We start from the raw sequence: 16,030 nt of genomic DNA on the forward strand, positions 1-16,030 counted from the left end.
TTATGTTCTTATCAGGTACAGATGATTGAATTCTTGATGGAACATGATAGCTATTGGGACTGTAGGAAAGTCATACTAAAGGAATGTAACTGGTGAGCAATGTATAATACAAAATATAAGGCTAGATAGATATTCTGGAGTTTTGCTTGATTTATGGTTGGGGTTGGAGGGAAGCTTGGGAGATGGAATGGGTTAGATAGTCCACGATAGATCAGATGGTACACGGTCTGTGGAAGAAAAGGGCTTTTCTTGTTCCACGTTTCTTATGCTCTCATTAAGAACTTATTAGCAAAACTGGAAAAACCCCAATAAAAACAGAAAGTGCAGAAGTATACAGTGGGTCAGTCATCTGTAAAGAGAAAAGACATGTTTTGGTTGTGTGTCTTTCATCAGACATTCTGTTGTGATTAGAGCACCACTTGGATGATTTTGTTACTTCAAGGTCTTTATTGGTTTCCCATGGAAATGATTTGGTTGGACACCTTTTACACAATCACATTATACAATATCATGTTATATTCAATACTACAGCCATCACAATATACAGTGCAGCATACACACATTTACAATGTTCATACATGAATTATTCATTGCACTTATAACAGTGAGTTTTACACTCTTCTTTCCAAATACATGGAAGTCAGGTTTACTTTAGGAAGTCACCTCATTTTCATACACAACATGTAAAAACTCTACACGGATAACAACTGAATACAGTTTCTCAACGGTCTATACGAGCCAGCCACAAACACAATTTTTTTTTGCCTTTTAAATTTTTTTTTTAAACAAGCACGAGTTGGCAGGATTGCTGGTATGTGAGATCCACACCCAGTGGCTGTTTAAATAATCTGACAAGATTTACACACTGTACAATTATTTACACGAGAGAAACAAATATCATCTTTAGCAGCCCAATCAACTTCATTAAAAATGATCAAACTTGAATAAAGTGGAGGCTGCACCAACTAAAGGTTCATCGTATAAGGAGAACAGGGCTAACACGGGGATTGGATAGGCAAACAAAGCTAGAACGATAAAGGTAATAAGGAGGGGGGGGGGCAAGGAAACTAGGTCATTCCACCTAGACAGCAATGAGCTGTAGTCTACCTTTCCCATCTGTCTGGGTGTACTTAGAGCCCCTATGGGTTAAGCAATACAGGCACTGGAGCTGTGGGAGAGACTTACCTGCTCCCAGCTAATTGTGCAGATGTAAGGTCAAAATGGAAAGTGTAGGGTCAAAATAGAATGAGGGAGAGTTAGTGAACTGACAATCTCTTAAGTTTATGAGAAACAATTATTCCATCAAATACTTATTTCATATTCTAGGAAAGCATAATTGGAACATTGAGAGGTCTGGACACCAAAACTTTTATAATTTACATTGTGAACAGGAACAATTGAACCTCTTAATTTTAAAAAAATGTCCTTTCTTATCTACCAGCTTTCTGGCCTCCCCATCTCTTCTGAAGGCATTGACCCCTTGCTGGAGTATAGTTCCACGGGCACCAGTTACCCTCTCGTACTTCGCCCAATTGGTTAGTCTTCGTGCATAAGCCTAGACAGAGTGCTGGCGGGTTATCAGATTGTTGGATTAAGGGTGGGGTGGGGGAAGGTGAGTCTGATCCTGTCCACAGACATTCACTTTACAGTGAGTGATCAGGAGTGAGAACCTTGGGCAATTATTCTCTGCTTAGCCGATAATGCCCCGTTGTGGCATCCTTACTACCACCCTAACCAAGATCAGCTAACTCCGCAGTCCAGGACTCCAGCTATTCACTACCGTAACCTGCTCAGTCACCAGGAGAAGCCTCTTAAATATAATTATTGAGTGTAGTGCACAATATTGACCACAATAGGTTCTAAATATCATTCAACCCCCATCTCCTCTAAAATTCACTTTTTAAGGTTGCAGTGTGATTCGCTCCTCGAGAATGTGGTTCATTAGCAAATGAAGACAACAGATGAGCTGTAATGTGAGATAGTAACTATCACTGTAACACACGAGTGATCGCGAGACGGTTGTCTGAGATTTGTGATAAAGCTGAATTTTTACATGGCTTCTGTGGCAATTTAATGTGATTTGATACTGTGACTGGTATAGTGTGGCCTGTATTGTACCTGTTAAAGGGATGTTTTATCAACAGCTGCTATATGCATTTCATTCACACTGTGCCCAATCTACAGTTTCATATTAAAACAATGCACACTTTGTTACTGTACATTATAGTAATGAACCTCAGAGTTATGCTTGAAATCACAAGAAAATGAATGTTCCAAAAAGTCCTATTTCAAATAATACCCATTAAATAAAATCTTTTATCTTGTACCTATTTCAGTTTATATTTTGAATCCTGTTATGTATGCTTGAAGTACTATATATATATATGTAGCTTTTTTAAAAATAATTACATTTTAATTCTGTTCTAGCCATTAGATGTTGACCATGTATACGCTTACTTTGCAGTTTCAGTTGCAGGAGTGGAACATTCCACATGGCTGAGGTCCAGGGGCTGTGGAGATTAGTTGTGTAAAGTCCATGGGACCTGCAGAGTAAATTGCAATGCTGTCACACCAGCTTGTACCACTTGATGGCTATTTTGTTATTCACATAGCTCACTGATGTTCTCTAGTGGCAGCAATCCAGTAGTTCAGCATTAGAGCACTTTTGTAAAATCTCGGGAACATTTTGACAGCCAAGTCTGAGAAGTAGCATGCTGACAATTTGTCAGCCCAGTCAATGAAAATGGATTCAGCTCGGCCTTGACTGATAGACTATTAAATTCATCTCTACGGACCTTAAGATGCCTACCTTGAGAGATTAGAATTAATTGAGATCTTAATTTACCACTGTATTGGAAAGGAAATTAGCAATTTTTTATAAAAACGGTTTCAGTTTCCCAAAGTTGAAGGTATAGAGTTCGCTTATCAACTTTTCACTGTGTGCTAAAAGCTTCTCAAATATGTAATAGCCTGTGAAATTAGATGTGAGGTTTTCTTTTGAATGCAATGGCTGCAAAATTCTTATTACAAAAACCTCGGGCCTTCTGATGTCTTCAAGAAGTTTGAATGCAATTCACTCTTCCACTTTGCTCGAGAAGTAATTATGGGTCTTTGTGGTGGGATGCAGGATAACACTATCTCCAGTGTGTAGTAGTATTCTGTTACAGACTGTATCTGTGTTCTTCATTCACAAATACCACACAGGGAGGAAGTAATCTTTGATTGCACAACCCCGAAAAACACCTAAAATCTAAATGCATTAAACTCCTCGAGTAGTAAATCTCTTTTATAGCTTTCAAAATATACACCGTCTCTCATATAGAATTGCAAATAATTTTATGTACATTTTTAATGCTGGATAGTCTGAAGTAAAATTTGAGTATTTTACACCATGGCATATTCCTTAATTTGACATATATACTGCCAATTAAACTGAAAAAGCATCCTTTTATGTTGATACTTTGATATAGAAATGCTACTGCATCTCCCAAAATGTTAATGCCACCCTGAAGACATTTTGTCCTGGGGCTCTCACCAAATACATGGTTAGTCAAGAATAGCAATGTAAGTTGACACCAATTATTTTTCCAGAGTTGATTATTCATGCAGTTACATACATTTGTACATACAAACATACATACATGTTGACGTCACAACATATGGAAGGTGCAGATACCTGGCTGATAACATGATTAAAACTGCACACAGTTGGGGAGGGAGCAGTAGCCAGCGAAACCAGCCAGCCACCTAGAAAGAATGGCATCTCCAAGAGTCTGTGCAAAAATAGGGATATTCGTAGTTCCAATAGTTGACTTTTGGGCCTTGGGAATAAATAGCTCCACTTTATTCAAATTCCTTTCTAGGTTTCTGCAAGTGAAGGAGTAGAACATCAGGCTGATATTCTAAGGCATGTGTCAAGTGTGATGAAGTTCATTCATTATGAAGTAGCTGGTGGCAGAGGCATCCGAACCTTAGGAGGGTGACTGAAGATTGATCTATATTTTAAAGTTGGAAGGACTCCAGCTACTGATAGCTGATTTGCCGATATCGGTTTTGGGAGTTTGGATAGAGTTTGTAATTTCACTTTGTTGCAGATGGAAGTTCATGATAACGGGTGATATTCCAAAGAGGGAAAGGAAAAGGATCACAAAAATTGGAAAGAGAGACCTAACTGAAACTGAAAAATCCTAGACATCAAACCCAAAGTACTGTCAGAGCAAGGGGTTGAGAAAACTTTGGATGGTTTGTCCTTCAAGGCTTTGAATTTAAAAACTATGTCTGACCATCCAAAGCCCAATGGTAAGCTATAAATCAATATTCTCCAACCTACAATCCTCAGGTCATATCAAACCCCACCCCAGCTTTCTCTGGTCAATGTATCTGTGTATTTCATTTGCCTTTAGTATATATAATGGAAAACTCCTTAAGCATTTCTGCGTTTGGGAATTATTAAGGTCTGTACTGTCATTCCATTACCAATAGAGCAAGAAGAGCTGAGAGGGTCAAATGTTAGGAGTCTGGTCAGGTGCTGTATCCATTTTGAACAGAAATGTCCTGCTCCAGGACTGGGAAATCCCATGCATGACAAGTTGGGTCCCCCGAGTACAGCTGGAACTTCCTGGGTTCTGGCTTGCCAATAGCGAGTGCATACAGTAAATTTAATATGGGCAACACTAACAACTGCAATACCAAACTAAATGGAAGGCAAGCACTGAATCAGCAAGTCATGCTCTAACCTGCAGACGAAGACACGCACACTACAAACCCACTGCTTTAACATGGCTATGCCTTTGGCAACGGATCCCGTCAAAGGTTCAACAACACCCCACTTGACAGGTTACGCCAGTTAATGAGTTACAGTTACAAACATTGCTTCTCGATATCAATAGCATAATCTTAATTTACGCCATATATATAACATTAAATTCAGTATTAAATATTAACACAGTTTTATCATTGCATAGAAAATCTGAATTGGTAATTGTTTTCCTTCATCCTATTCTGATGAGTGGAAGCCCAAACGAATTGCACATTACCATAGATGCAGGGCAGAGGCAAGCTTTCTCCTCCACAGTTGTGCTGTTGTCAGCCTACCACTGAACTATTACTTCTAATTGTACCATCCCTCCTTTTCTACCCAATACAAATCCAGTACTGTGTAGCGATGAGGAAAAATGCAGGTTGTGTACAAAAGAAAAAAAAATCTGTTTGAGGTATACAATAGAAAATTGGAATGATTAAGGCGGTTTCAAAATAGCATACAGAAAAATACCAGGCAAGCGCGTTAATGAGAAAACATTATGTGGAATACACTCACAGCAAATTAAAGGAATGGAATAACTTGTGGTGGCTGCATGGCATGTCTGGCCACGTTGTCAGTCCAGGTGTCACCAGTTATGTGGTTACTTTTAACACTTTTGGTCCTTGTGACCAGTGTTTGTGTTTCACAATCATTAAACAGTGCTAGGTCCTGGGTAAGGGGCTGAGTACTGCCATCACTCTCTAGAACACCTTGAGGCCCACAGCACTCTGCACACTGCACACAAGAGTTGCACCTGCCCATCTCAAAGAATCAGCTGGAAACTGAACAAAAGTCAGTGGAATGTTTGGGGAAAATGGAGCTTTTGCTCCCAGCCCTAAAAAAGGTACTATGTTCACCTCAGGAAATTCTGGTCTATGAATACAGAAAAAACCTATGAAGATCAAAAGCTTGAGTGAGAGAAACTGGACTCTGTGCATGCTCCAGTCTTTCCCTTCAGGGTCCAAGGTAAGAGGGCATTGAACAAACCCAGGCATAAGGAATTCCAAATTCTGCAAACATTGTTTGGAGGTAAAATATTTCCAAATATTCGTCATTAGGCAGAAGGCATCCCTAAACCATCACTGGATATTGTCAAGTGATAGCCAATAGCTGGAGGTTCTCAAGAGCCTTAAAGGCTTCACTTTTAAAATTCCACCAAACTAACAGAAGATTTGAACTTGGACAAAGCTTGGCTTCCAAAATTTCTGTGTGTGCCCATGTGTAAAAGTATCCTGAGAACCAAAGACATCAGATATCCCGAAACGCTGTGCAACGCCTCCGATTCTTCAGCCAACCTGCAACATGCTTACGGGTACCGCACAGCCAGCCTTTGTGTAAACTCTTAGCAAGTTACAGCGTTCCCCTTCGGATGCGCTTTCCAATTCACATTGCATAGACAGACACTGACGAGCTTTGCCTTACAATTTCCACTATGGGACATCCAGAAAATCCTAAAGAGAAAAAAGACATTTTAATAAGAAACCATTTTGAATACATCATAAACAATTAAATAAGAGGGATACGTACATATATTAATGCAGTAATAATGTGCAGCTTCAGCCAACTCAAAATAAATTGATAAGTATGATGACCTAATTTTAAAAGGCAAATGTGACACAAGACTGCTTCTTCTCACAATGTCTCATGGACCACATTAGGGGAGACTCGGGTATCGACATGGTTCTTGCAAATACTCATGATGACATTAATAATGCAGAAATCATGGAATCTCTGCAGATGAGTGACCATTAATTAAAGTAAGAAGTCACACAACACCAGGTTATAGTCCAACAGCTTTATTTGAAATCACAAGCTTTCGGAGCGCTGCTCCTTCTTCAGGTGAAGTGGAGAAATGCATAAAGACACAGCTTATATAGTCAGAGAATCATGTCAGGTGTTTACAGGTAACCTTTCCAACTGCCATTTATCACACCTCAGCAGAGAGATAATCACAGCAGTCAAAGGTGTGAATGGTGTCCAAACAGGTCAGTCAGGGAAACATTACATCAAAGAACAATGAGGTGGGGTCACAAGGGGTCAAATATTGCAGATGCTGGAGTCTGTATGAAAAACAAAAAAAGACAAAAAACATTTTTTTTGGCTGGAAATCACAGCAGGTCCGGCCGCATCTGTGTAGAGAGAACAAGCCAATGTCGACTCGAGTCTGGATGACCCTGCATCAGGTGGGGTTACATGTAGCGTGACATGAACCCAAGACCTCGGTTGAGGCCGTCCTCATGGGTGCGGAACTTGGCTATCAGTTTCTGCTCGACGATTTTGCGTTGTCGTGTGTCTCGAAGGCCACCTTGGAGAATGCTTACCCGAAGATCGGAGGCTGAATGTCCTTGACTGCTGAAGTGTTCCCCGACTGGCATACGTTGCAGGAAAGGATGCCCCGGAGCATGGTACATCGGCGAGACCATGCAGACACTGCGACAACGGATGAACGGACACCGCGCAACAATCACCAGGCAGGAGTGTTCCCTCCCAGTCGGGGAACACTTCAGCAGTCAAGGACATTCAGCCTCCGATCTTCGGGTAAGCATTCTCCAAGGTGGCCTTCGAGACACACGACAACGCAAAATCGTCGAGCAGAAACTGATAGCCAAGTTCCGCACCCATGAGGACGGCCTCAACCGAGGTCTTGGGTTCATGTCACGCTACATGTAACCCCACCTGATGCAGGGTCATCCAGACTCGAGTCGACATTGGCTTGTTCTCTCTACACAGATGCGGCCGGACCTGCTGTGATTTCCAGCCAAAAAAAATGTTTTTTGTCTTTTTTTGTTTTTCATACAGACTCCAGCATCTGCAATATTTGACCCCTTGTGACCCCACCTCATTGTTCTTTGATGTAATGTTTCCCTGACTGACCTGTTTGGACACCATTCACACCTTTGACTGCTGTGATTATCTCTCTGCCGAGGTGTGATAAATGGCAGTTGGAAAGGTTACCTGTAAACATCTGACATGATTCTCTGACTATATAAGCTGTGTCTTTATGCATTTCTCCACTTCACCCGAAGAAGGAGCAGCGCTCCGAAAGCTTGTGATTTCAAATAAAGCTGTTGGACTATAACCTGGTGTTGTGTGACTTCTTACATTTGTCCACCCCAGTCCAACTCCGGCATCTCCACACCATTAATTAAAGGTCATCTAGCAAGTGAGGCCAGGGCAGAAATATGTGAATTGAAGGCAGCAAACTTCACTGGAGTGAGGGATGAACTAAAGGAAATTAAGTGGGATGCATTGCTGACAGAAAGCTTGGGGCAAGAAAACTCTTAAAGCTATAATCCTAAATGCATGTAAGGTAAGTAAAGGTTCAGAAAAATAAGTGTAAGCTAAACAATCAGTCCCCAAAATTGATAAGTAGAGAAATTAAACTGGAAGGAAGAGAAATAATCTATAGTGAGAAATTTGGAAGTATATGAAGAACCTTTTGCTACCTGTTAGTAAGAGCAGGTTACTGCGTCGTCACAAAGGCTGTAACACTGATATTAATTCAATCGCATCAATATTAAAGTTGTACATTCAAGGAGCACTTGTTTAGATAATGCTGTGCCTCGTGGTCATTCAAAACATTACTTAATTTGGTCTTCTTACTATTGGATGTGCTGTCAAGTTTCTTGTTATTTAACCCCTTAAGATTTATTAATGGATAAAACTTTTACTTCAAGGTCCATATGACTCTTTTCCATATTCACAGGATCATAGAAGTTACAGCACGAGGCCATTCGGCCCATTATAACTCTGCAGATGCTAGCGCTTCAGCTAGAGCTCACCAATCTGATTTTCCCATATTCTTTTATAGCCTTCTTCATCAAATACCCAAGTCTCTTTTCAAAAATGTTATAGTGCCTGCTTCAATAGCTACCTGAGGCAAAGCATTCTGTTCTAATATCTAATTTTACGCTGATTGTGCTTGTTAAGCCCACCCAGCATGTTTCCCAGCAATTGAAGGAAGCGGGTCTGATGACGTCACTTGATGACACGTCATCAGCCGGTTTCCTTAAAGGGACCATGTGCAAATTTAGTTTGACAGTTGTGCTGTCAGTGTTCTACAGCACTGAGGTACTGCAAACACTGACAAGCACTGCACAGAGGTGCAGGGCTGCGACCAGGCTCTCTCATGACTCCCTACATATGCTTATGGAGGGAGTCACAGCATGCAGGGAGGTTCTTTTTCCTTCCAATGGGCGGAAGGGACCTCCCCAGGAGACCAACTCAGTTTGGTTGCACATTACACAGGAGGGCACAAGCAGGGATGTCATCAGGAGGACCAGGCTGCAGTGGCGCAAACCTTTCAATGATCTCAGTAGATCATGAAACGTTACTGCAAAGCCACACTCAACCTCATCCTGCTGTGCCACTCATCACATCCCCATCACTCTGCCTTCCCTACCCTACTCCTGCACATCCTTACTCACACCAACTTACCTTGCTCCTCCACCCATCCCTCTCTATCTACATTATCACTTCCCCATCTCACTAGCCACCCCTCACACTCACCTTATTTGTGTGCACCTTTGGAAGTGGGTTAGTGAGTTGCAGTGAAAGGTGAGACGTAAGGGTACCCCACCCCCGCTATGGTGATAAGTGTGAAAGGAATAGCTTGGACATTGTAGGGATGCTTTATGGTGTTGGTGTGGGGTGGTGCCAACCTGGTGCATCATGTGGCAGCCAGGGTATACAGCGTAAAATGAAGGAAACATGGCCATGGTGAGGCAATCCCTGGCAGCAATATGGTCAGGTGCTGATGCCCTGTGTCCTGTGCTGCACCAGCTTATTGCGGAGAAGGTTGGTGTTGTTGTTGGTGCTGCTGGTGTGCCTGATGCTGCTGGTGTTGGGGCCTATTGTGGTGGGATTCTGAGGCCCAAGGTGAGATTTTTTTCAAGGGCACCGATGCTGATGGAATAGATGGCAGGTGAGGTTCAGATGACAGAAGCGATCTGTCAATGGTGAGAGAAGTTGTTCCAATGAGGTGACAGTGGATAGAGGGTTTGCTCCAAACACTTGCTAGCTGCATAAAACTCAATCTGTCTTCCAAATGCAGTAAGCAACAGCTTCTGACCTTGGAAAATGAAGACCTATGAAATGGGAGCTTTTATAGACCATTTACAGCTGTCAAGTTTAGAAATCATCACATGCTGACACAACACCCGACCTCCTTACATGACGTGGTCCCCAAGCAGCGGGGAAGCCGTTGACGAACTCTAAAAATCTAAAGCTAAGCTTAAAATAATACTTAATTGCCTCTCGCATCATTACCTCTGGCGTCCCCCAAGGATCTATCCTTGGCCCCCTCCTATTTCTCATCTACATGTTTGCCCTTGGCGACATCATCTGAAAACACAGCGCCAGTTTCCACATGTATGCTGACGGCCCCCAGCTCTACCCCACTACCACTTCTCTTGACCCTTCCACGGTCTCTAAATTGTCAGACTATTGTCCGACATCCAGTTCTGGATGAGCAGAAATTTTCTCCAATTAAATATTGGGAAGACCAAAGCCATTGTTTTTGGAGCCCGTCACAAACTCCGTTCCCTAGCCACTGACTCCATCCCTTTCCCTTACATCTGTCTGAGGCTGAACCACACTGTTCGCAACCTTGGTGTCATATTTGACCCTGAAATGAGCTTCCGACCACATATCCACAGCATAACAAAGACCGCCTATTTCCACCTCCGTAACATCGTCCACCTCCACCCTTGCCTCAGCTCATCCGCTGCTGAAACCCTCATTGATGCCTTTGTTACCTCTAGACTTGACTATTCCAACGCACCCCTGGCTGGCCTCCCACATTCTACCCTTTGTAAACTTGAAGTGATCCAAAACTCGGCTGCCCATGTCCTAACTCGCACCAAGTCCCGTTCACCCATCACCCCTGTGCTCGCTGACCTACACTGGCTCCCAGTTAAGCAACACCTCGATTTCAAAATTCTCATCCTTGTTTTCTAATCCCTCCATGGCCTCGCCCCTCCCTATCGCTGGTAATCTCCTTCAGCCCCACAACCACCGCGAGATATCTGCGCTCCTCTAATTCTGCCCTCTTGAGCATCCCTGATTATAATCGTTCAACCATTGGTGGCCGTGCCTTCTGTTGCCTAGGCCCTAAGCTCTGGAATTCCCTGCCTAAACCTCTCTACCTCTCTTTCCTTCTTTAAGACGATCCTTAAAACCTACCTCTTTGACCAAGCTTTTTGTCACCTGCCCTAATTTCTCCTTATGTGGCTCGGTGTCAAATTTTTTGTCTTATAATACTCTCGTGAAGCACCTGGGGACGTTTTACTACGTTATTTGTGCTATATAAATACAAGTTGTTGTTGTTGTTAACAATCTAGCTAATGATCTAAATTGCCTTCCCCGTCACTTGGTGTCGGGTCTGCTCTGCGATGACAGACCCGACATCTGGGAGACTAGTGTGGAGGCAAGTTGACAGCGGGTTCCCTACCTGCTGTCAAAAAAAAAAATTTCCAAGCCAACCCGCCACCAAATGTGCCCCCTGACACCCCAAAAAATTCCAGCCTCTGTTTCTGCACCACTGTTAAAATTGTTTCATTTAGTTTCTATTATATAACCCGCGACCTCTTCCACCTAGAAGGACAAGGGCAGCAGGTGCATGTGAACACCACCACCTACAAGTTCCCCTCCAAGTCACACACCATCCTGACCTAGAAGCATATCGCCGATCCTTCATTGTCGCTGGGTCAAAATCCTGGAACTCTCTACCTAACAGCACTGTGGGAGTACCTTCACCACACGGACTGCAGCGGTTCAAGAAGGCGGCTCATCACCACCTGCTCAAGGGCAACTAGGGATGGGTAATAAATGCTGGCCTTGCCAGTGACGCCCAGATCCCTTAAGCGAATAAAAAAAAATATTGCCGCTCCTCATATGTAAACCCCCCAAGTTAAGACTTGTGATTTTCTTTTCCTGATTCCAAAAGTAGGGTCATCAATCTGACATTTACAACGCACGCCTACATTACTATCTTGTTTTAGTCTGTCTCTTGCTTGTGGGCGTTGTGACGACAGTTGTGCCCCACTGGGTACCTACAGGAGGTTAGTTAGTTCAGCACTGATCAGGAACTGAAGTTCTGACTTTACTATCTGGATGGCTCAGTAGCACAATCTTTGTGCACTATTAATCAGGATGAAAGACCATTTGTATTAGGCTCCAAGTGACAAATGTGGTGGATTGCATTTGATTATATCCATTCAAGCTACACAACCCAAATAGCTTCCAATTTCACAGCACACTAGAGACAAGATCAACATCCAAATTAAAAGAAACTACTTTGTGTAACATAACTTATTGGCTATCTTATTACAATCGATCTGTAAGAATGAGAAGGTGCTGTCTGATTCAGGAATCTACAGTGGCCTGAAAATGCAAAGAGCCATTAATAAGTTAGGGAGCGCACCGAGTTACACATGGGCTGGTACACTTCTCTTTTACTTATGAAGGTTCAATCCAGCCCATACTGATGGGATGAAAGTTTCCTCTATGCACCAGATGTGAAGGTCCCAAGTGTCATGGATTAAGCAGTTTCATTGCTAGTAAACTGATTGTTGTACTCAACAACTGTGCTAATGCTGAATTGATGTATTGTTGAGATACCGCGGCAAACGTGGGAGTCGAGACCAGAGTTGATGGAACACAACTACTTTAATTTACATCATGGCAAAAAGAGAGCTTGAAAAGCCCGCGCAACCACTTAAATACTCCCCAGACAGGAAGCGCTCCCGGCAGCCTGTCCCTGTGGGAAACAAGTTGCCGGAGGAAAGGGCCCCCGGGCTGGGGGCGGCTGCTGCTGGCAGTGCGCCTGCGTAAACTGTCCGTGCCGCCGTGAGCGGATTATGTCCAATGGTGGCGTGTCGCCACAGAGCTCCCCCCAGAATCCGCTTAGGAGGAGTGGACGAGTCGTGACGGTGGTCTAATGGTTCTGCCGGAGCGGCTCTGAGTGGCCGCCGGTCTAGTTGGTGGGACCAGGCGGTTCGCCGCCGGCTGTGCTGGCTTGCTGGCGGGACGGCCTCTAGTTGGAGGTCGGGCCACGGGGACCTGTTCCCCTGGTTCTGTGTGTGCTGGTTTGAGTCGGTCGATGGAGACTGTTTCGACCCTGTCGCCGAGTCGCAGCTTGAAGACCTTGTCCCCGGTTTGTAGTACCTCGTACGGTCCGTCGTACGGGGGTCGCAGGGGTCCGCGGTGCGCGTCGTGTCGCACGAAGACGAAGCGTGCCTGCTGTAAGTTTGGCGGGACGTGAGGTGCGAGTTCGCCGTGTCGGTTGACCGGAAGTGGGGCGAACTGTTGAGCGGAAGAGAAAGAGTTGAGCCGCTGCTGTTCGGCCGACCAAGGCGTGGTAGCCTCCGGGAGGAATTCGCCTGGTACGCGCAGCGGTTGTCCGTAGACTAACTCCGCTGCTGAGGACTGGAGGTCTTCCTTGACCGTGGTGCGTAGGCCTAGTAGCACCCACGGTAGGCGGTCAGTCCAGGTACTGTCCTGCAGGCTGGCGCGGAGTGAGGCCTTGAGTGACCTGTGGAAGCGTTCACACAGCCCGTTGGCCTGCGGGTGGTACGCCGTGGTTCGGTGGAGCGTCACCCCGAGGTTGCGTGCTGTGGCCGTCCAGAGTTCGGAGGTGAATTGGGCGCCTCTGTCGGAGGTTATGTCGGCCGGTACACCGAACCTCGCGACCCAGGTGTTAACGAACGCCCTGGCGATGTCGGCTGTGGTGGTGGAGGTCAGCGGCACTGCCTCAGGCCAGCGTGATACCCCGTGCGCCGCGTTGGATTTCGAGGGCGGAGGCGGGGGTGATGCTGTGCTGGGCTCCTGTGTCGCACAGGAATCGGCGATTGGTGCTGTCGTCGGTGACGTACAGTAGGGGCCCCTTTTGCCCCGCGGCCATCGTGGGGGCCGGTGCGGGGGGGGGGGTTTGAAAGTGCACGGTGGCGTGCAGCAGCGTTGGGCCCTAGTGCCAAAACGGGTGTGGTAGCAGCAGTGACCCGGAGTGGAAGGGCGGTCGGGCCTAGTGGGCCGGGGGGACCGCGTGGTCGTTGCTGTGAGGTCGGGCGGGACGTCGCGGGTGGTCTGCGCGGAGAGCAGCCGGTCGGCCTTTTCGGCTATCTCATTCAGGTCCGTGGAGCCAGGCTCCACAATGAGCGGGCGGATGCTGGCGGGGAGCTGCTGAATGAAAAGCGTGCGAAAGAGGGCGCCGGGGTTTTTGTCGTCCGAGAGGGACAGCATGTGGGAAAGCAGGTCTGATGGTGAAGCGTCACCAAGGCCTGGGAGGTCGAGGAGTTGGCAGTTGCGCTGGTAAGAGGACGCCTGAAATTTTTTAAGAAGCGCGGCCTTCAGATGTTCGTACTTGCCTTCCTCTGGTGGATCCTGCAGCACTGTCCAAACCTTGGGGACTGTGGCGTAGGTGAGAGAGGCGACGAGGTAGTCATACTTCGTGGCGTCGACTGTGATGCTTCTCAGCCGGAATCTGGACTCGGCTTGAACGAACCAGGCCTCGGCCAGGTTCTCCCAAAAGTCCGGTAGTTTAACCGTGACTGCGTTTGTATCCGCCATGCTAGCTTAGGATTCGTCCTGAGCGTCGGGGTCACCAGTGTTGAGATACCGCGGCAAACGTGGGAGTCGAGACCAGAGTTGATGGAACACAACTACTTTAATTTACATCATGGCAAAAAGAGAGCTTGAAAAGCCCGCACAACCACTTAAATACTCCCCAGACAGGAAGTGCTCCCGGCAGCCTGTCCCTGCGGGAAACAAGTTGCCGGAGGAAAGGGCCCCCGGCTGGGGGCGGCTGCTGCCGGCAGTGCGCCTGCGTAAACTGTCCGTGCCGCCGTGAGCGGATTATGTCCAATGGTGGCGTGTCGCCACAGTATCACTGTTACAGAGCTCACCTGTTATTTTTGTAGATTGGTCTTTTGTACCTGCCAGTCTTCTGCCTCACTGCATTTTCTGGCTAATTGTGATTTCATAATCTGGCTCCTGCTATCACCACAGTTTAAGGGAGAGTTAGTTTCCCAGTATTTTACCCAAACTCCTCAGTGAGAGTGAAAATGCTCTAGAACTTCCTTGAAAAGGAGCATCAATAAATTCTGTGTCTGTTAACTTGAAACGAATTCAACTGACAGATGTAGTGGGAGAGAACCCGATAAAAGGATCATGGGAAGAGCCAGAAGCAGGAACCAAGTGGGCTTAGCATTCAAAGAAGTACAATCTTCAGGAACACAGCACCAGACTCTGCACAGGAAACCAAAGAGAGACTGAACAAACTTGTAATTTGTCCAAAACTCTGCTGGCTGAGTCCTGTCCACAACAAGCTTCACTTGTGGACCTAACTGGTCGGGCAGAGGCCCGACCAGTTCGGGGGAGAGCAGCAGCAGCGGAGGTGAGCCCGGTATAAAAACCGGCGCCAAGGCAGAGGCCCGACCAGTTCGGGGGAGAGCAGCAGCAGCGGAGGTGAGCCCGGTATAAAAACCGGCGCCAAGGCAGAGGCCCGACCAGTTCGGGGGAGAGCAGCAGCAGCGGAGGTGAGCCCGGTATAAAAACCGGCGCCAAGGCAGAGGCCCGACCAGTTCGGGGGAGAGCAGCAGCAGCGGAGGTGAGCCCGGTATAAAAACCGGCGCCAAGGCAGAGGCCCGACCAGTTCGGGGGAGAGCAGCAGCAGCGGAGGTGAGCCCGGTATAAAAACCGGCGCCAAGGCAGAGGCCCGACCAGTTCGGGGGAGAGCAGCAGCAGCGGAGGTGAGCCCGGTATAAAAACCGGCGCCAAGGCAGAGGCCCGACCAGTTCGGGGGAGAGCAGCAGCAGCGGAGGTGAGCCCGGTATAAAAACCGGCGCCAAGGCAGAGGCCCGACCAGTTCGGGGGAGAGCAGCAGCAGCGGAGGTGAGCCCGGTATAAAAACCGGCGCCAAGGCAGAGGCCCGACCAGTTCGGGGGAGAGCAGCAGCAGCGGAGGTGAGCCCGGTATAAAAACCGGCGCCAAGGCAGAGGCCCGACCAGTTCGGGGGAGAGCAGCAGCAGCGGAGGTGAGCCCGGTATAAAAACCGGCGCCAAGGCAGAGGCCCGACCAAATCAACAGCAGAGGAGCGAGGTAAAAAGTAATCCAAGTGTGACGTCACCAGGGAGCAGGTAAGTGATTGGTTGGTGAGTATTTCTCTCTTTTCAATACAAGCTTGAATTCTGTGGTGTTACACTTCTGTGGTGTAGTGGGGACAGTTGGTAA

General features: G+C 46.4%; 1 protein-coding gene across 1 annotated transcript in view; it reads right to left on the reverse strand.

The window, feature by feature from the left end:
- Window positions 1-433: 433 nt before the first annotated feature.
- The window catches only part of LOC147110961 (protein bassoon-like), a gene marked incomplete at its 5' end in the record, with an annotated part of 318,704 nt that continues 303,107 nt past the window's right edge, over window positions 434-16,030 (reverse strand). The window contains one exon of the mRNA XM_085999989.1: window positions 434-6,252. The remainder of the gene's footprint in view (window positions 6,253-16,030) is intronic.

Source organism: Somniosus microcephalus, chromosome 11 (genome assembly GCF_052327205.1).
Source record: "Somniosus microcephalus isolate GS21.2 chromosome 11, FLI_Smic_1.0, whole genome shotgun sequence".
In the NCBI taxonomy this organism is placed as follows: domain Eukaryota; kingdom Metazoa; phylum Chordata; class Chondrichthyes; order Squaliformes; family Somniosidae; genus Somniosus; species Somniosus microcephalus.